General features: G+C 34.7%; 1 protein-coding gene across 3 annotated transcripts in view; it reads left to right on the forward strand.

The window, feature by feature from the left end:
• The window catches only part of LINGO2 (leucine rich repeat and Ig domain containing 2), a 1255110-nt gene that overhangs the window by 118250 nt on the left and 1114438 nt on the right, over positions 1-22422 (forward strand). The window lies entirely within an intron of this gene.

Genomic DNA, 22422 nt, shown 5'->3' on the forward strand with positions numbered 1-22422 from the left:
ATTCTTCTTTAATTTCCTTGTTGACCCATTCATTCTTTAGTAGGATGCTCTTTAGCCGCCATGCATTTGAGTTCTTTCCGACTTTTCTCTTGTGATTAGGTTCTAGTTTCAAATCATTGTGGTCTGAGAATATGCAGGGAATGATCCCAATCTTTTGGTACCAGTTGAGACCTGATTTGTGACCTAGGATGTGATCTATTCTGGAGAATGTTCCATGGGCACTAGAGAAGAATGTGTATTCTGTTGCTTTCGGATGGAATGTTCTGAATGTCTGTGAAGTGCATTTGGTCCAGTGTGTCATTTGAAGTCTTTATTTCCTTGTTGATCTTTTGCTTAGATGATCTGTCCATTTCTGTGAGGGGGGTGTTAAAGTCCCGCACTATTATTGTATTGTTGTCACTGTGTTCCTTTGCTTTTGTTATTAATTGCCTTATATAATTGGCTGCTCCCATGTTCGGGGCATAGATATTTACAATTGTTAGATCTTCTTGTTGGATAGACCCTTTAAGTAGGATATAGTGTCCTTCCTCATCTCTTATTACAGTCTTTGGTTTAAAATCTAATTTGTCTGATAGAAGGATTGCCACCCCAGCTTTCTTTTGGTGTCTGTTAGCATGGTAAATGGTTTTCCACCCCCTCACTTTCTTTTTTTTTTTTCCACCCCCTCACTTTCAATCTGGGGGTGTCTTTGGTTCTAAGATGAGTCTCTTTCAGATAGCATATCGATGGGTCTTGTTTTTTTTATCCAATCAGATAGCATGTGTCTTTTGATTGCGGCATTTAGCCCATTTACATTCAGGGTAACTATTGAAAGATCTGAATTTAGTGCCATTGTATTGCCTGTAAGGTGACTGTTATTGTATATTGTCCGTGTTCCTTTCTGGTCTATGTTGCTTGTAGGCTCTCTCTTTGCTTAGAGGACCCCTTTCAATATTTCCTGTAGGGCTGGTTTCATGTTTTCAAATTCCTTTAGGTTTTGTTTGTCCTGGAAGCTTTTTATCTCTCCTTCTATTTTCAGTGACAGCCTAGCTGGATATAGTATTCTTGGCTGCATATTTTTCTCATTTAGTGCTCTGAATATATCATGCCAGTCTTTTCAGGCTTGCCAGGTCTTTGTGGATAGGTCTGTTGCCAATCTAATTTTTCTACCATTGTAGGTTACAGATCTCTTCTCCTGAGCCGCTTTCAGGATTTTCTCTTTGTCTCTGAGACTCGTAAGTTTTACTATTAGATGTTGGGGTGTTGACCTATTTTTATTGATTTTGAGGGGGTTCTCTGTGCCTCATGGATTTTGATGCCTGTTTCCTTCCCACATTAGGGAAGTTCTCTGCTATAATTTCCTCCAATATACCTTCTTCCCCTCTCTCTCTTTCTTCTTCTTCTGGGATCCCAATTATTCTAATGTGTTTCGTCTTATGGTATCACTTATCTCAAATTCTGCCCTTGTGATCCAGTAGTTGTTTATCTCTCTTTTTCTCAGCTTCTTTATTTTCCATCATTTGGTCTTCTATTTCACTAATTCTCTCTTCTGCCTCATTTATCCTAGTAGTTAGAGCCTCCATTTTTTTCAATATATCTCTTTTTAAATTTTCTATTGTTATGTTATTCACCATACATTACATCATTAGTTTTTGATGTACTGTTCCATGATTCATTGTTTGTGTATAACACCCAGTGCTCCATACATTATGTGCCCTCTTTAATACCCATCACCAGGCTAACCCATCCTCCCACCACCCTCCCCTCTAGAACCCTCAGTTTGTTTTTCAGAGTCTATCGTCTCTCATGGTTTGTCTCCCCCTCCGAGTCCCCCCCTTCATTCTTCCCCTCCTGCTATCTTCTTCTTTTTTTTTCTTAAAATATATTGTATTATTTGTTTCAGAGGTACAGATCTATGATTCAACAGTCTTGCACAATTCACAGTGCTCACCATAGCACATATCCCCCCAATGTCTATCACCCAGCTACCACATCCTTCCCACCCCCCCAGCAACCCTAAGTTTTTTTCCTGAGATTAAGATTTCCTCATATCAGTGAGGTCATATGATACATATCTTTCTCTGCTTGACTTATTTTGCTCAGCATAACACCCTCTATTTCCATCCATGTCGTTGTAAATGGCAAGATCTCATTCCTTTTGATGGCTGCATAATATTCCATTATATATATATACCACATTTTCTTTTTCCATTCATCTGTCGATGGACATCTTGGCTCTTTCCACAGTTTGGCTATTGTGGACATTGCTGTTATAAACATTGGGGTGCATGTACCCCTTTGGATCCCTACATTTGTGTCTTTGGGGTAAATACCCAGTAGTACAATTGTAGAGCCTCCATTTTTTATTACACCTCATTAATAGCCTGTTTGATTTGGACTTGGTTAGATTTTAGTTCTTTTATTTCTCCAGAAGGGGTTTCATGCTTTTTTCAAGCCCTGGTAGTATCTTTAAAATTGTCATTCTGAGCTCTAGTTCCAACATCTTACTAATGTCCATATTGATTAGGTCCCTGGCAGTTGGTAACGCCTCTTGTTCTTTTTTTTGAGGTGATTTTTTCCATCTTGTCATTTTGTCCAGAAATCAAAAATCTCCCAACAAACAAGAGTCCAGGGCCAGATGGCTTCCCAGGGGATTTCTACCATACATTTATAGAAGAATTAATACCCATCCTTCTGAAACTGTTCCAAAAAATAGAAATGGAAGGAAAACTTCCAAACACATTTTATGAGGCCACCATTACCTTGATCCCAAAACCAGACAAAACTCCGCCAAAAAGGAGAATTACAAACCAATATCCTTGATGAACATGGTTGCAAAAATTCTCACCAAAATACTAGCCAATAGGATCCAACAGTATATTAAAAGGATTATTCACCATGATCAAGTGGGATTTATCTCTGGGCTGCAAGGTTGGTCAACACCCGCAAATGAATCAATGTGATACAATACGTTAATAAAAGAAAGAAGAACCATATGATCCTCTCATTAGAAGCAGAAAAAGCATTTGACAAAGTATAGCACCCTTTCTTGATCAAAACTCTTCAGAGTGTAGGGATAGAGGGTACATACCTCAATATCATAAAAGCCATGTATTAAAAACCCTCAGCGAATATCATTCTCAATGGGAAAAACTGAGAGCTTTCCCCCTAAGGGGAATACGGCAGGGATGTCCACTATCACCACTGCTATTCAACATAGTATTAGAAGTCCTGGCCATAGCAATCAGACAACAAAAAGAAATAAAAGGCATCCGAATCGGCAAAGAAGAGGTCAAACTCTCACTGTTTGCAGATGATATGATACTTTATGTGGAAAACCCGGAAGACTCCACCCCAAAACTGCTAAAACTCATACAGGAATTCAGTAAAGTGGCAGGATATAAAATCAATGCACAGAAATCGGTGGCATTTCTATACACCAACTACAAGACAGAAGAGAGAGAAATTAAGGAGTCGATTCGATTTACAATTGCACCCAAAACCATAGGCTATGTAGGAATAAATCTGACCAAAGAGGCAAAGAATCTGTGCTCATAAAACTATAAAATACTCATGAAAGAAATTGAGGAAGACACAAAGAAATGGAAAAACGTTCCATGCTCATCAATTAGAAAAACAAGTATTGTGAATATGTCAATGCTACCTAGAGCAATTTACACATTTAATGCAATCCCTATCAGAATTACTATAAAAAATTAGTGGGAGATATTTTATGTTACTTTTTCATAGGGTGTTATCAGAATCTGGTGTTTATTTTGAAAGGAAAAGCTGTTTCTCTTGTTCTCTCCACAGCTTGTTTTTATTATGTTCAGTTAGCTACTATATAGTACATCCTTAGTTTCTGATGTAGTGTTCAGTGATTCATCAATTGTGTATAACACCCAGTGCCCATCACAACATGTGCCCTCTGTAATACTTACCACCCGGCTTCCCCACCCACCCCCACCTCCCCTCTGAAACCCTCATTTTGTTTCTGGGAGTCTACAGTCTCTCATGGTTTGTCTCCCTCTCTGATTTTGACAGAAGATGTTTGAGAGTTTGTCCCGTATAAAGCAATTCATCAATTTTTAGCAAATGTCTATAGGGTGTCCTACAAATTCACATGGAGGTGGGCAGTGAAATAATGGATCTGAAAGATAGAATTTAATGTGACAAGGCATAGAGGATGAAAGAGCATGATGTGTATGGGGATCTACAAAACTCATTACAATAAATTTTGATGAATTCTATGCTGGGGGTACATTAACACAGCTATGGTTGCAGAATCCCTCTCTGCATTAATCACAGTGCCTGACACATTAAAGCCGTCAAATATATATATATATATATATACACACACATATATATACATATATATGTGTATACATATATATGTGTATATATGTATACATATATGTGTGTATATATATATATATTGGGGAGAATATGTGTATTATTTGGGGGAATGTATATATATATATATATACACACATATATATATGTGAATTATGTATATATATGTGTATTATTTGGGGGAATGTGTATATATATATACACATATATATGAGAATATGTGTATTATTTGGGGGAATGTATATATATATATACACACATATATATACATATGTGTGTATATATATATACATATATGTGTGTGTGTATATATATTTATTAGGGGAGAATATGTGTATTATTTGGGGGAATGTGTGTATATATATATATATATATATGTATATATTTGGGGGGAAATGCACACAGATTTTAAAATCTCTTCTCTCTGTGTATGTGTGTGTGTGTGTGTATGTATAAATGATTCCCCTATGTTTTCAAACTTTAAATATGTAATTAAGTTATAACTCTATATATTCTTAGAGAATAAAAATGAACAATAATGGGTTTTTGTTACTTTGTTTTAGTATGAAAAGAGCATTAGAATGACATGTATCATTCCATTTTTATTCAACAAATATATATCGAGCACTTAGTACATGCCGGAAACTGATCTAGGCACGAGAATATAGCAGTCAACAAGACAGAAAATCCTGTCTTCTCATAGAGCTTAAATGTACAACTGCATGCACTATGAGAATAATCAGATTGTGTTTGGCATTCATGGAACTGCGTTGCATATGCAACACAATATAAGGCCTAGCAGATAAAAATAAAACAACAAAAAACCCCTGCCATTCATTCACAAACTCATCTAACAAATATTTACTGAATTCTAATTATGTTCCAGGCATTATGCCTAAGGCCTAGAAAAGTAGAAAAATAAATAAAGCACAGGGAGAATGAGAGTATGTAGACTTTGGAGTTTATTTGGTTGAAATAACTTTTTAAAATATTCTGTACTGTTAAAGTTGATCTTTGTAAGCATTGTTTTCTTCCTCTGCCTTTTAGTTTTCATCATTATTTATATGCAGATCTGCAAACAGTTTGGAAGAGTGTTAAGAAATAATAATACTATTACTATTTTACAGCTGTTGGAATTACTCTGAAATATTTGAAAGCTGGTGATCATTTACTTGACAGAAGGGTGTATTATTGTTCAGCCAAAACTACCGTGCTCTGTCCTAAAAGATATATTAGTATAATAAATATAAATAGACTATAGTGTAAGCAAAATGAGTTTAATGTTGTTTTATGCCTATAGTCCAAATCCCACTGATTTTAATTGCTTTATGAAAATTTTGTATTTTTAGTCTACTCAAAAATGAAGGCGATGATTTTCAGGGGCATATCAGTTCACCTCCAATAATGAAGATATTGATAGTCGAAGCCCTGAACCTATTTCCTTGGACTGTGATAATTAGCATAAGATAATTAGCATACACAGAACAGAATGCATTTCAGGAAAATTATTTGCCATCATATTAGAAGCACACATTTCAGAATTTAAGTCTGCTGAATTTAATTGAAAGACATATGTTAATGGACTTGATAGAAATATTTAGTTGGATTTTAGCTCTATAAAATTTTTTTTTCAGCATTCCATGGGTCTTTTTCCTATGTTGTCAGCATTGCAGATTCTGATATAAGTCTTCAAATAAACACATCTATATCCATTTTAAATTGAAAGACTATGGATTTATAGAGTATCTTAGAATCACATTTGGGTTTATGTCTATAGTAGAATGTATTTGCTAAAGAAAAACAATAATCTTCATAGGTATTGTTTTTCTTATTTTTACCTGGTTGGTGGGTTATATTTCCCAGCACCTTTTTAGTTAGCTGATATAATAAATTAGCAGTGGGATTAAAATGATCATTGAACACTTGCTATAGTAAGAAATCAAGACCTGTGTATCATTTGAATAAGTGGCCACTATAAGGTGGCACCTGGGGTGTAAAGGAAGGCGCTTTGGTTCATGAATGCCTTTGATAGTCATGACTTCACAGTACACTAATCATTGCCTCTTTAGAGTAAGGCTGTGGTCACCATTTGCATGTTACCTGTTAGAGGAAGTGAGCTATCCTAGTTTTGCCATGAGCAGAAGGTTGTGTATTGGCTTGTAGACAAGAACCTCAGAGAAGTAGGCCTAGATAGTATGGGACATGGGAAGATGGAGGATCAAAAAGTTTCTAAGTGTGGTTAATTTTTTGTGATCTTGGAAGCTATATTGTACTTATTATCTAATTAGTAAAAGTGATATATTTGATCTTATTATGAGATAACACTCTTCTAAGGACATATTTTCCTCACTTAATGTTCACAGCAACCCTTTGAGATAGGCCACTCACTTTATGAAGGAGAAAAGGAAGCACCAAGAGTAAAAATAAGTGGGAAAACTAATGATGTATTTTAAAGGGCTTTCATTCGTTGAACGCTTAACATGTAGAAGCACATAACTTATTTAATCTATACATTTAATTGTTAGGAGGCAGATAATTGTTATACCCATTTACAAATGAGGAAATTGTTTTACTGAGAAGTTGAAAAACATGCCCAAGATCCCATAGCTAGTAAGTGCCAGAGCTGGAATATAAACCCAGATATTATTGCCTTCCTTTTCTTTAGAGGAATAAGGGCTAATTTTCTTCTTTCCATAGCATCTTACCCTGTACTGGGCATTATGGAAAAAAGGGATTATAAACAGAAGACACTTGAACAACTTATTGTCTAACTAGAGACAGGGTCAGAATATTAAAAGATGAAGAGATAAGACAACTGGGAAGACAGGATATGAGTGCCAGAGCTGCGGGCTGGGGCAATGGTGTGGTTTGGGGGAAAGTGCACATGGATTTTAAAATCTGATAGAGCTGAATTTACATTCCAGTTTCTTTGCTTCCTAATTGTGCATTCATGGGAAAGTTATTTAGTTTCTTTGAGTTTCTGTTTCTCTAACTATATATTGGGGTTCCCAAGAAAATGTAGGTAAATTAACATCATTAGCTGCCATTTGTTAAGGGCTTAATGTGTACCAGTGATTGATTTTAAGAACTATGCATAATTTATCCCACTTGATCCTTTAAACAACCTTTCAAGGTAAGCGTCATCATTCTCATTTCACAGTTGAGAAACTGAGTTTTGGAGAAGTTAATTTACCCACATCACCATGGGAGCAGTGGAATTGGGATTCAAATCTATATGATATGATAGAGATTACTTACTCCTCTTGATCCTTAAACTAACTACTTCTCCCGAGTAAATGCTGAATGTACTTGTAAAGCTTCTGACACTAGATCTAACTTGTAGCTCACATGATGAACCCATATACCTTATATGTGTCTTTGATTAGATACTTTTGTTTGGAAATGTATTAATAAATACGGCAAGGAAAAAATAGTGTGTAAAAACTACATATCTTTATTCCCTTTATACTTTCAATTATTTAACTGTCTGCTCTCAGTTTTCCAGAAGAGCATTGAATAATCAAACATCTTTCAGAAACATTCTTATAGAGAATGTTAACTGCTTTATCCCCTCATACTTTTGAGGGGGTAATTGAGGACTGAAGAGATGAAGCCTTACCGTGGTCCAACTCATAATGCCAGAACTGGGATGAATACTCAGATTTGCAGTGCTTTTTTTGTCAATACCACACAATCTGCATTAGTCAAGACTTCGAAGGAAAAAAAAGGTTTTGGTAAAGAATAATATGTTCTTAAAAAGTTTGATTCTATTATAAAATTTAGGGCTATATCACAGAATTTTTTAAGATAAGTAATTAAAGAAAAATACATATTTTACTCAATTAAACCATCATACTCAGTTAACTTCTGTGTTCCTTACAGGAGTTCCTCACAGTTCCTCAGTAAGAGGAATATCAACAGATACAATCTCTGATTATAGAATTTCAGAACTTGATGTCTCCTAAATTGTCCTGTTTTTGACTGCTTTAATGTTTTGTTTTTCTTCTTTTGGTATAATTGGACAGCAAGGAGGTGAGATGAAATGGATCTAGCATCCTTTCCTACCCCTTTCACTGTACTCCCTCTCTCTAAACTCTGGAAGAACAAACTCCACTATTGATTCAGGAGCATATGCACTTGGCTATGGTGAGACAGAAATTGTAACTGCAGAAGATTCAATTTCTTACAGGAATATGTAGTGCAGAGGCTAAGTGCTCAAGTCATGGACTTAGAACTGATCTGAGTCTTGGCTCAGTCATTTAACAGATGCATGGTAATTGGGCAAATTACTCAACCTCTGAGTCTTAATTTCTTTGTTGATCAATTGAGAATAAGCATAATAGTACTTATACCATATTTATCTCATAAGGCTAAGTGGGAGATTATGTATATAAACTACTTAGAAAATAATAAGTGTTAGATTAGGGTTAGCTATAATTATTAGTGTCACAGCAATATTTAGCTTCACAGAGCTTCCAAGAATGAAATCCTATCTTCTAGCTGTTCCTTAAGGTTGTCTTTTTTTCAGGGCAAAATTGTTAGAAGTTCTGTTTCATTCATTCATTTATCCATTCATTCATTCATTCAAACTTAGATATTGTGCCTCTTTGGTCTTTGATTTCTTCCTTAAAACATGTCAGAGGTAGGTGATATCCATTTTAAATGATTATTGTGAGGAATAAATAAGTTTATGTGTTAGCTTAGGCTCTGATACATAGTAAGCAATTAGTTGTTAGCTGCTAATATTTTTTATCATTTGTTCTGTATTCCTCCAGAAAGCAAATATCTGGATATTTCCAATGGTTTAATTTATGCCTTTCCTACCTGTCATAGGACATTTAGTTGCTTCCTGTTGAGCTATTTAATAAGATAGTGACTTTCTACAACTGAGAGACTATCACTGGATTTTGTGAAAATCAGTGATCCAAGCTGCCAGATATTAATTTTGAATCCTGCAGGTATGATAATGACAAAATAGGTTAATTTGAGAACCAATTCTCACATTCAGTTGAAATGTTATCACAGTACACTTTGAATGAAAAAGAGTGCCTGTGACATAAGTTTAAAAATAATTTGGTGAGTGAATTGCTAGTTAACAGTAAAAAAAAAAAAAGCTGATTACAACAATAAAACCTATATAATTGAACTTTCTCTTAAGTTCTTTCTATTGAGTTCAAATCAAATTACTGAATTTTCTTTCCTACTTGAATTCTACCAGAGTGTAAGGAACACATTCCCAGAGTAAAGACTGTCCTAGAGTGAAGTTGATCAAGTTCCTAGAGATTAAAATGAAGCACCAAGATACCAGGTAAAGGGCTTATCATAATATTTGTTCTGGGGCTTGTTACAATGAGTTAACATAACTACGAAATCTCCTAGAGCCAGTATCCTGCAGGTGTCCGAAGGCAGTTGACTGCGTGGGACGAGAAAGGTAGGATCTTCCAAATCCTCTGATTGCAGTCCAGGAAGGTGATGGAAATGGCGTTCGCATGTGGCTTTCAGCCAGTGTATCATTTGTACCTGGGTGCTTATGTCGAATCTGGTACAACCCCTCTCAAACTAATCCAGTACAATCCCTAGTTAGAATAATTTGAAGACATTTTTACTTTGCAGTACAAAATATTGAGTCCATAAAAATGGGTTTCTATACCAGCCATGGCTCTTTAAAATTGTATGACTTGGATCAAGTTACTTAACCTGTCAGAGTTTCTTAGTTATCCTCCTATAAATTGTGACTATTCATACATATTTCAGAAAATTACTATAGAAGAAAATGTGCTAGTGTTTGTAAGTTGTTTACTGTAATGCTTAGTACATAGAAAGAACTTAATAAATTCTGGCTGTTCTTATTTTTCTTATTTTGAAATATGTAAGTATACCACATAGTTTTACTCATAACATAACATAGTTGAATTATTTGTTCAGCACATGCTTGTTCTTTCCTCTTCATCTTCTGTTATTTTGAATTATCTTTTTCGTATTACTAGGATACAGTGATCTTTGATGATGGATCCACATGCCCTTATATTTGGATAAATTAAACCATTGGAAATATCCAGATATTCACTTCCTGAAGGAACAAGTATTTTGCCTATTTACCAGTGTTTGTGTGTTCTGGACAAGACCTACATGCAATGCTCTTTAGAAGTAAATAAAGCCAAGGATTTCAATCTAACCAAATTAATGTATGATCATTTTTTTGGAAACATTTTCCATAGGCTTCTCCTTCAGAATAAAACACACAATTTTTGCTAACTTTAGGTAAACTAGTATTGAAAGATAGAGAATCTATCAGAGTTTCATGATGCTTGTAATATCTGGAATTAAGGATATTTTAGATATAAATATCATAATTTCTGCAATTTTCTGTATTTAATAGGAATCACTAAAAAACTATAATATAGAGGAGACATTCCTTTTAGCACTTATTTTCCCCTTTTATCAATGAGTTCTCATTGCTTATTAGGTGTTTGTTTATTCATATTAGGTGATTGATTCATGAGAGAACAAGCTAAAAGATGTCCCCTTTACTCACCATTTGTCCTTGGCTTCATTTTTAGTATTCCAAGACTAGGAAAGAATGATAAAAGTCAGGAAAGAATTCCTGTGATGCTTGTCTTCCAGCATATGCACGTAACACACCTATGATAGCATTTTTATGTTGTCAAAACAAATGGTCCTGTGTCTATACCCAAATTAATTAGGAAAGAAGGAATACTGCAGTGATTTAGTAGTTGGACTATGGAGTCCAACTATGGAATCTGGATTGAACCCTGGCTCTATAACTTTGTAGTTATTTAACAAGGTCATCTGTAAAATGAGGATTGTAGTGTAATGCTATTTCCTAGGTGTGATATAATGCTTCGGTGAAATAATGACTATAAAGTACTTAGTGTGGCTTCCTAGGCCCTCTAATAATAATTCAGAAAGCCCCGCCTGGGACTTAGGAATTTAAAGACCTTTATCGATATCACGGGGAATTCTGATGTAGGTAGTCAATGGAGCATTCTTCCAGATAATGTGCCAAATTGCTCTTTGTCAATCTGGAACACAGAAGCCATATGTCTGCTTTGATCTCTGTGACTTGATAACTTTTCAAAGCAGAAGATTGCTATAAATTTAATGAAAGGTTAATTGCAATTTTGACTTGACAAGCAACTTAATTGGCACACATGTGTACCTATATCCAGAGGTACAGCAGTGAACCAGATTTTGAGAACTGTTGCTTAGGATGTTGTGGAAAATGTGATCGGTGAACAGTTTTGAAGCTTTTACTAATATCAGTGACAATGACAATTACATGGTCAAAGTTTATCCAAGTCAATGGGCAGAGACATTTCTTAAGAATCTTTTCACACTTGATTAAGACATTTCATTTTCTACTTTATAAATATGAAATATAAGACTTTTATTACCAGTGTGGTTACTCACACTACTCTAGATGCTAATCTTCATTTTCTAAACAATTTATTATAGTGAGAAATCAGTTCAGATTTTCATAAGCTGACTTGAATCTCAATCCCTTCAGCTCCAACTAAATGAAAACCACTCTGTCTATGGATTACTTACTCTATTCTTCCTGCTTCAAGTTTTTTCCTTACCTTTTCTTGCTAACTGCTAGTTCTTTTTCAATCCTTATCTTTTTTTCCCTACTTCCTAAATATTGCCGGGGAGTCAGAGAATTCTAAGGGATTTCTCACGTGTGATCCCTCTGTTCCTTGCAAGCTTAATGCTCTCCTATGAAAGATAATTCTATCCTATGAAAAATGATGACTTGGATTTTCAGATTTTAGATGTCTTTCCAGCATGGTGTTCGCCTTAACTCTTAGTTCTCATTCTTTGAGATACGACAGCAGCTGCTTGTCTTGTTGCATACTTTTCTGCCCAAGCTTTTTAAGGCTAAGTTTAGCACACTGGTTTTTAGAAAGTAAGTGTGCCATGATAGGTTGATATGTTTCCCCCACACATTCTATTTTCGATGGCATGTGAACACCTGAGTTTTCCTTTCCTTTTGTAAACCCTACCCATGAAGGACCATAAAAATGTTTTCACAATCTTTCCTATTAATTTATATTCTATTTCCATTTTTTTACTTTGTTTTATTTTTCCTAAGGTATAACTACAATTGTAATGTCTTTCAACTTTGATTTGTTTTACACTTAAGTTCAATTCAAAATATATTTATCGTTTTTAAATTTAACAAGCATTAAATATTTGTTAAATGTTTAATGAATTAGCTATAGAAAATATTGGTTCCACAAATAAATTCCTTGATCTATTATAGCATATTTTAGGTGTACCAGATCTCATTTTTCCATGTTGTATTGAGATGATTAGTTATAAATACAGGGCATAGTCTGATCAACTAGTACCTTGCAAGACAGAACACACAAAAAAATTTAAGGGCATAGATTTAAAGTAGGGTATATGTGTTTCTTTATGATTTCTATATTTTTCTTTAAGTATAGCATTAATCTAGCCATGCAGAGTCAGTTTATTATCAGTGACATTCTAATACCACCTCTTTTTCCCATATATAATTACTTAACCCAAATAGTATAAACATATATATATGCATATTTGATAAATACTTAAAAAAACATTTAGGTAAAACTATTTGAAACACTTCTTTGTTTGCTATATTTTCATGTTTCAAAGTAGCACATGGCAATAAATACCTTTTTAAACCAAATTTTACTTTTTAATTTAAACTTTAATTAGTTAATATATAGTGCAATATTGGTTTCTGGAGTAGAATTCAGTGATTCGTCACTTACATGCAACACCCAGTGCTCATCACAAGTGCCCTCTTTAATACCCATTGCCCATGTAGCCCAACCCCCGTCCACCTCTGTCCATCAACTCTCAGTTTATTCTCTATCCTTAAGAGTCTCTCATGGTTTGTTTCCCTCTCTCCTTCCCCCCCCTTCCCATATATTCATCCACTTCCTTTCTTAAATTCCACATATGAGTGAAATCATAGTATTTTTCCTTATCTGACTGACTTATTTCACTTAACATAATACACCCTAGCTCCATCCATGTCATTGCAAATGGTAAGATTTCATTTTTTTGGTGGCCGAGTAATATTCCATTGTGTATATATATATATATATATATATATATATATATATATATATATATATCACATCTTCTTTATCCATTCATCAGTCAATGGACATTTGGGCTCTCTCCACAGCTTAGCTCTTGTTGATAATGCTGCTATAAACATTGGGGTGCATGTACTCCTTCAAATCTGTATTTTTATATCCTTCGGGTAAATACCTAGTAGTGCAATTGCTGGGTGGTAGGGTAGTTCTATTTTTAACTTTCTGAGGAACCTGGATACTGTGTTCCAGAGTGGCTGCACCAGTTTACATTCCCACCAACAGTGCAAGAAGGTCTCTTTTTCTTCATCCTCAGAGATTAACAACATCCTGTATTGTTAATTTTAGCCATTCTGACAGGTGTGAGGTGGTTTCTTATTGTGGTTTTGATTTTCATTTCCCTGATGATGAGTAATGTTGAGCTTTTCATGTGCCTGTTAGCCATCTGGATGTCTTCTTTGAAAAGATGTCTATTCATGTCTTCTGCCCATTTCTTTACCGAATTATTTGTTTTTGGGTGTTGAGTTTGATAAGTTCTTTATAGATTTCAGATACTAGCCCTTTATCAGATATGTCATTTGCAGATATCTTCTCCTGTTCCGTAGGCTGCCTTTTAGTTTTGTTGATTGTTTCCTTTGCTGTGCAGAAGCTTTTTATCTTGATGACGTCCCAGTAGTTGATTTTTGCTTTTGTTTCCCTTGCTTCCAGCAATGTGTCTAGTACAGCCAAGGTCAAAGAGGTTTCTGCCTGTATTCTCCTTTAGGGTTTTGATGGTTTCCTGTCTCACATTTAGGTTTTGATCCATTTTAAATTTATTTTTGTGTATGGTATAAGAAAGTGGTCCTGTTTTTTTTTTCTTCTGCATGTTGCTATCCAGTTTTACCAATACCATTTGTTGAAGAGACTGTCTTTTTTCTGTTGGATATTCCTTCCTGCTTTGTTGAAGATTAGTTGACCATAGAGTTGAGGGTCCATTTCTGGGTTTACTATTCTGTTCTATGTGTCTGTTTTTGTGCCAGTACCATAATGTCTTGATGTGACTACAGCTTTGTAATATAACTTGAAATCCGTAATCATGATGCTTCCAGTTTTGTTTTTCTTTTTCAGAATTGCTTTGGCTATTTGGGGTCTTTTGTGGTTTCATACAAATTTTAGGATTGGTTGTTCTAGCTCTGTGAAAAATGCTGGTGGTATTTTTGATAGGGATTGCATTAAATGTGTAGATTGCTTTGGGTAGTATAGACTTTTTAACAGTATTTGTTCTTTCACTCTATGAGCATGGAATGTTTTCCATTTCTTTGTGTCTTCCTCAATTTCTTTCATAAGTGTTCTATAGTACTCTATAGAGTACAGATCTTTTACCTCCTCACTTAGGTTTATTCCTAGGAATCTTATTGTTTTTGGTACAATTGCAAATGGGATGATTCCTTGATTTCTTTTTCTGCTGCTTCACTATTGGTGTATAGAAATGAAACAGGTTTCTGCATGCTGATTTTATAACCTGATAGTTTGCTAAATTCATGTATAAATTCTGGCAATGGCTTGGTTGTCTTTCGGATTTTCTACTTAGAGTATTATGCTCTCTGCAAATAGTGAAAGTTTGACTCTTCCCTGCTTATTTGGATACCTTTTATTTCTTTTTGTTGTCTGATTGCTGAGGCTAAGACTCCTGGTACTATTTTAAATAGTAGTGGTGAGAGTGGACATCCTTTTCTTGCTTCCAGCTATACAGGAAAAGCTCTCAGTTTTTCCCCATTAAGAATGGTGTTAGCTGTGGATCTTTCATATATGGCCTTTATGATGTTGTGTTATGTTCCAGCTATCCTTGCTTTGTTGAGGGTTTTTATCAAGAATGGATGCTGTATTTTGTCAAGTGCTTTTTCTGCATCTACTGAGAGGATTATATGTTTCTTATCCTTTCTTTTTTTAATGTAGTATATCACATTGATTGATTTGTGAATATCAAATCACCCCTGCAGCTTAGGAATAAATCCCACTTGATTGTAGTGAATAATTCTTTTAATGTACTGTTGAATTCAATTTGCTAGTATTTTATTGAGAATTTTTGCACCCATGTTCATCAGGGATATTGGACTGTAATTTTCCTTTTTAGTCAGGTCTTTGTCTGGTTTCAGAATCAAGGTAATGCTGGCTTTGTAGAATGAGTTTGGAAGGTTTCCTTCCCTTTCTGTTTTTTGGAACAGTTTGAGAAGGATAGTTACTGACTCTTCGTTAAATGTCTGGTAGAGTTCCCCTGGGAAGCCATTAGGTCCAGGACTTTTGTTTGTTGGAAGATTTTTTTAAAGATTTTATTTATTTATTTGTCAGAGAGAGAGAGGGAGAGAGCACAAGATGGGGGAGTGGCAGGCAGAGGGAGAAGCAGGCTCTCCACCGAGCAAGGAGCCCAGTGTGGGACTCCATCCCAGGACGTTGGTATGGATCATGACAAGCTGAAGGCAGATGCTTAACCACTTGAGCCACCCGGGCATCCCTTGTTGGGAGATTTTTGATTAGTAATTCAATTTCTTTCCTGGTTATGGGTCTGTTCAAATTTTCTATTTCTTCCTGTTTTAGTTTTGATAGTTTGTAAATTTCTAGGAATTTGTCTATTTCTTCCAGGTTGCCTATGTTGGCATATAATATTTCATACTATTCTCTTAAGTTGTTTGTATTTCTGTGGTGTTGGTTGTGATCTCTCCTCTTTCACTTGTGATTTTATCATTTGGGTCCTTTTTCTTTTCTTTTTGATAAGTCTGGCTAGGGGTTTATCATCTTTATTAATTTTTTCAACAAACCAGCTTGAATATGTGATAATATCAGGGATTGACAGCATAGATCAGTATCCAAAGTAGATGAGAGTGGCAGCGTAGTCTACAGTAGTAGTTAAGAACATAGGCTATATATATATATATATATAGAGAGAGAGAGAGAGAGAGAGAGAGAGAGAGAGAGAGAGAGTCTCATAATTTTCTTTCCTCTTTTTAAAAAAATTTTAATCTAACTTATATAGCACTTACTAAGTGCCAGGCATTTTCTGAACACTTTGCAAATGTTCCCTATTATTCTCATTTTACTCATAAGGAAACAGTCACAGAAAGGTTAACAACCTGGCCAAGGACACACAAAGGTGGCTGAGTCAAGATTCAAACCAAAGCAGAGTCCATATCCTTAACTATTATGTTAGGTTGCTAGCATTAGAATCCTAGCTCTGCCCCTTACATGGTATGACAAAGGGCAAGTTTCTGAGTATTTCTGGGCCTCAGTTTTAGCATTTGCATAATTGTGACAAAAATGTACTTAGTGCATGGCCTGCCTAGCATGCAGCTCTTTTGAGGAATATTGTTTCAAATTTGTGTGGCATGGAGGACATTTGCTATTACCATTGCCTGGATCAGACTTTTACAGGAGAGGCTGTCTGCCTGACTGACATTGGAGTGCCCTTCTTGCTCCCTTTCTTGCCTCCAGGCACCCTCCTCTCACTCATTGCCCTTTATGGACCTTGTCGCCCCCAATGACTACAACTGCAGTGCCCTTCCCCCACTTAAAACACCAGGAGTTTTAATTTACTCCTTTGCTATTTCTTCTTAATTAAGAGACAATGCTAGTGTGGCTGGTATTTCATTGCAATGGAAATAAAACAATAGAAATGAAGCTAGGAACAGGGTGGATCTTCTGGATTTAAGCCTTTGAAGGGGAAGAATTCCATGTAAAAACAAAATGGAATTTAAGCAGGGATCTTGGGAAATTTCTAAGTTACATTATTCCACAAAAGTACTCCTCCCATAGGTGTCTTTCGATGTATTTCAGCAAATCACACCTTTCTTCATGAAAGAATGAAAAAGGAGTATTTATAAAATTGAATATGGAAGCAGTTAAATCTGACATATCATTTATTATTCTATCTAGGAGAACAGTTGCAGTTTGACAAAATCATTTTGAGTAATCTATTTCATAATTTTTCTACATGACTTTATTTGTTTATTACTAATACTGTTAGAATGGAATATAATGATTGAAAAGCCTGAATTCTGCAATTGCCTTTTCAGAATTAAGCCATCTTAAATTACAATTATGAATACTGCTTAAAATTAGGAACACATTTTCTAAAAATGGAGATACTATTTCAGGTATCTTGGGCTAATTTTAAGAAGCATTTCAAACCATGAATTTTTATGAGTATCACAATGTAGTTTGAAAGTAATAAAAAATCAAGAACATGTTTAATTGTAAATGTTTAATGAAAAACAAATATACAAAATGATGAAATCTGATACATGTTACCCTCACGCTTGTAAATCTGTGCAAATGCCTTCTCTACTTCTTTTCAGGCTTTTCAAGAAGTTTGCTGGTATATTGATGATAGATGCATTGTATTTTACAAAAAAATGAAATTTTAATACTTATTCATTTAATACTAAATGAATAAATGAATTTAAAAAAATGAGCTAAAGGAAGGGTATATGGAAATTTAATATCACTAAGATACTTTTTATGAGTTAGTGAGTTTGAATTTGTTGCATTTTATATAAACTATAATTTTTATTTAAAGGTGCACATATTTTAAGCACAAGCTTCCACTTTATATCAATAGATGAGAATATCAGTATATGATTATGATAATATTTAATCTGTTGCCCCATTGTTGATTGACTGCATTCAGTCTGCATATTGATTAGTATGTGTATATTTGTTGAGTAGGATTCTTTTTTAAGACCCAGGTTTTTTACCAGATTAATGAATGTATCTTTGGTAGAATGTAAGGCTACTTGCACATTAAAATCTTCTATATCAGGGCACCTGGGTGGCACAGTCAGTTAAGCGGCTGACTCTTGGTTTCTTATCTGGTCATGATCTCAGAGTGGAGGAATGGAACCCCACTCCCGGCTCCTCATTCAGCAGGGAGTCTGCTTGAGATTCGCTTCTCCCTCTGTCCCTCCCCACTGCGTGTGTGCTCTCTCTCTCTCTCTCCCTCAAAATGAATAAATAAATCTTTTAAAAAATAAAATGTTCTAAATCTTTCATGGAATAGTTGTTTAATAGTATCTTAAATGGCTGTCTTCTAAGATTTTTTTTAAACAAAAAAATCAAGCATTTCTTTCTAAAGGAAAATTATTGTGATAATCTGAAATATAAAATGTAGTCATTATAGTCTTTGTATATTTTCTGAATAGTTGTTTTCATAGTTATAGGCACTTTCATATAGTACTGAGCATAGACTATTGAAATTTAAAATACAGAAACCTCAAATAGTCAAAGGTGACTGGAGTGACAGTATTCAACTTGTCAAATGGTTGTATTTGGTGTACTAGGAAGAAACTCAGACTAATGGATTTTAGAAAGGTTCTCAATAGCAAAGATTAAAGCCAATAATATTAACCACAAATTATTTCTCTCTCTATTCTCCATTTTAGAACAAGGGCTGGCAGCTGTTTTCTCGAAAGGATGAGATAGTAAATATTTTAGGGTATGTTGGGTGTACAGTTGCTGTTTCAGCTATTAGCCTCTACCACTGTAACTTGAAAGTAGGCATAGACAATACATAAATGGTGAGTGTGGGTGTGTTCTGATGAAACTTCATTTATCGACACTTAAATATGAATTTCATGCAATTTGCATGTGTCACAAAATATTATTCTTTATTTTTTTAGCCATTTAAAATTATAAAATATTTTTTAGGCAAAAATGGCAGGTTGAATTTGTCCTGTGACCTTAGTTTGCCTTTCCCTGCCTTACACTGAGTTCCTCTTCAAAGGCAGTGGAAGGTATCCTGTTTATCTTTATATCCCCTTTATATATGAGCACATAATAGATACTCAACAATAACTACTAATTACTACTAAGGTACTAACAAATACCTACTCTGATGTTTAAAATTATGTAACTATAACTATAAAATTAATACTGATTTTTTTTCTAATCTTCACCTTATCTTAGCAAATAAAACTTTTCACTATTCCACCATATATATAAACATACGTATATGTATATATATATTCACACATACTCTTTTCTTAATTTTATATATATAATATGTATACAATTTATAATATATATATACACATACATACATATGCATTTTAAATAGTTTCATTGAGGTATAATTTATATACCATAGAACTGATCTGTCTTAAGTGTATAATCCAATGCTTTTAGTAAATTTACTGAGTTGTGCAGCCATAATCATAATCTAGTTTTTGAACATTTCCATCATCTCCAAAAGATTCTGTATATCCATTTGTTGTCAGTCTCTGTTTATATATATGTAAAAAATTAGTGTATTAATGTAAGATTCCATTCTACTATGTGCATCAAGATTTCAGAAGACAAATTTAGCCTCATGGAGATATGTCAAGACTTGTGCTTTTGGCACTTCATAATTATTAACTCATGTGGTCTTCATCTAACCTAATGTGTTGTTTCTATTATTATCTTCATTGTACCTATCAGGAAACTGAAGTGACTTTCTCAAGTTTAGCCAACTATAGAGTGACATCAGCTCAGCTATTGAGTGGAGATACAGAGCTTTAAACTAATGTAATATGATTCCAGAGTCCATGATCCTAATCACTTTAACAGTATAGGATTTTAGAAGCCATTGATAATACTCACCAGAATAATAAATGATCTTTTCTAAGAGGCAATTATGAATTAACTTTTGACTTGCCATTTTAGGCAAGCAATAATTTTCATCAAAATCATAACTTCCAATGCTTCTTAATAATACATAAATCAGAATCATTAGAGAGCATAAATCAACTGACATTTTCGGTGTATAGTTGCAAGTAGTAAACAGGACATGTGCACCTTTAATATTTCCAGTGTTATAAGAAGTACTATTATCAATCTTTCAAATATATATCATTTGAAAAGAACTGTTAAATAAAACTGTAAATAGGACTGATTTTGCATAGCATGAAACTTCCACCTCAGTATTTTGCTTATCTAAGTAATAGCCTATTTATTTTTGTCAGCAGCTAAAAATATTTTGTTCAAAATTATTTTACAATTCCCATGGTGTTCCACCTTCTTTACAAATTTTTCAAAAATATTACAAAGAGCAGTTAATAAGCAATCAGCAATAATTGTGTACTCAATTTTTTCTAAGCATACATATCCCCCAAACCATTTTTGTTTTTAAAGAAAATGTTAAATGTGATTATTATAGATTTAAAATTGTTTTGTACTATGTAATTATAAATATTTATATACTGTGTGTATTTTCTGGTTTTTTTTTTTGCTCTTCTAAGTATAAATAATAAATATTCATATGAAAAAACATGGCCTTGTTTTATTTTGATGCAAGTTGTTACAGGCATGAAAATTTAGGAAATTGCCAATTTTTTGGTTTTTTCTTTTGGGAAAAAAAAAAGTAGTTGTCTTACAGAGTGAAATTAATGGTCAGAAGCTTGAGAAAGATCTCACATTCTTGACAAGATCCTGTCACCTGCTTCAAAGATTTCACATGGATTGTCTCCAGGAACCTCATTTCCTTCATAACTATCTGATTCCCAGCGGATGTTCTCTAGCACTTTCTACTGTGTTCTTTCTCTGAGGTCTCAATCTACATTCTGATCGCAGCCATCTTCTTGAGGTGTTTAACCCCTCTGATTAGCGCCATGGTTCCTTCCTTCACTCGCTGTCCTCAGGAACACTGATACCAGTGAGAGTGGGTGGAGGAAGAAGGGCTGAGGCCATCACACTGCTTATCTCCAAACTGAAGTTGTTGAGGCACCATGGTTTTCTAAACTGATGTTCTACTTGGTTCCATCTTGATTTTCTTCTTGATGAGGAAACAGCCTGAAGATCTAATGAGCAGTGAGCAGTGGTTAGAGCTATGTTTTCAGTCTGTCCCTAGCACTTGTTAGCTATGACCTTGGGCAAGTTATCTAATTTGTTTAAGCTTCAGTTTCTTCATCTGTCCAAGGGGGCTAATAAGAGTTACTGTGAATATTAAGTAAAATAATATGTATATAGAGAGTATGTGTGATATGTATGTAAATACTAAAGTACATGCTACAAAGTGAACAATTATTGAATGTAAACTATGACCAATATTTGTGTTTTGTGTTTTGTCTCATGTATTGAGCACTAACTCTCCTGGCAATTTTAGATTCTTAAACTCTGATGCTACTTGTGCTGTAAATCCTGTTACACTAATCTGAGTATCTTGATGCCTCCTGGTTTACAGTCTTGGCTACCTATTAATAATAGAATATAGAGAGAAGTTATAAAACTTAACACCCCCAAATGAATAATCCAATTAAAAACGGGTAGAAGACATGAAAAGACATTTTCCAAAGAGAACATACAGATGGCCAACAGACAAATGAAAAGATACACAACATCACTCATCATCAGGGGAATACAAATCAAAATTACAATGAGAAGTCACCTCACACTTGTCAAAATGGCTAAAATCAACAACACAGGAAACAACAGGTATTGGCAAGGATATGGAGAAAGAGGAACCCTCTTGCATTGTTGATTGGAATGCAAACTGGTGCAGCCACTCTTTGGAGGTATCTCAAAAAGTTAAAAATAGAACTACCTGGGAGAGAGGAAAGATGGTGGAAGAGTAGGGCACCTTGTTTCATCTGGTCCCTTGAATTTAGCTAGATAACTATCAAATCATTCTGAACACCTATGAATTCAACCTGAGATGTAAGAAAATAATTGCTGGAATTCTACAAATAGAAAAGTGACCACTTTTTGCAAGGTAGGAGGTGCAGAGAAGTGAATCAGAGGGGATGAATAGGAAGATAAACAGTGGGTGGAGGGAGCCTCTGCAAGCCAGCTCAGGAAAATTGATATAGCCCTGATCACAAACTCAAAACGTTTAGAAGTCTGCTTCAATGAGAGCTGTCCCTGCCTGAAAAGTGCTCAGGTAATGAAGCAGGGCAAAATCTTAGGTGGGACAGTGTGGTCTCAGGATACCCCAAGTCACAGAAAGAAAGGGAGTGCCTAAGCTGGCAGAGTTCCCAAG

Source organism: Zalophus californianus, chromosome 13 (assembly GCF_009762305.2).
Source record: "Zalophus californianus isolate mZalCal1 chromosome 13, mZalCal1.pri.v2, whole genome shotgun sequence".
Classification (NCBI taxonomy): Eukaryota; Metazoa; Chordata; class Mammalia; order Carnivora; family Otariidae; genus Zalophus; species Zalophus californianus.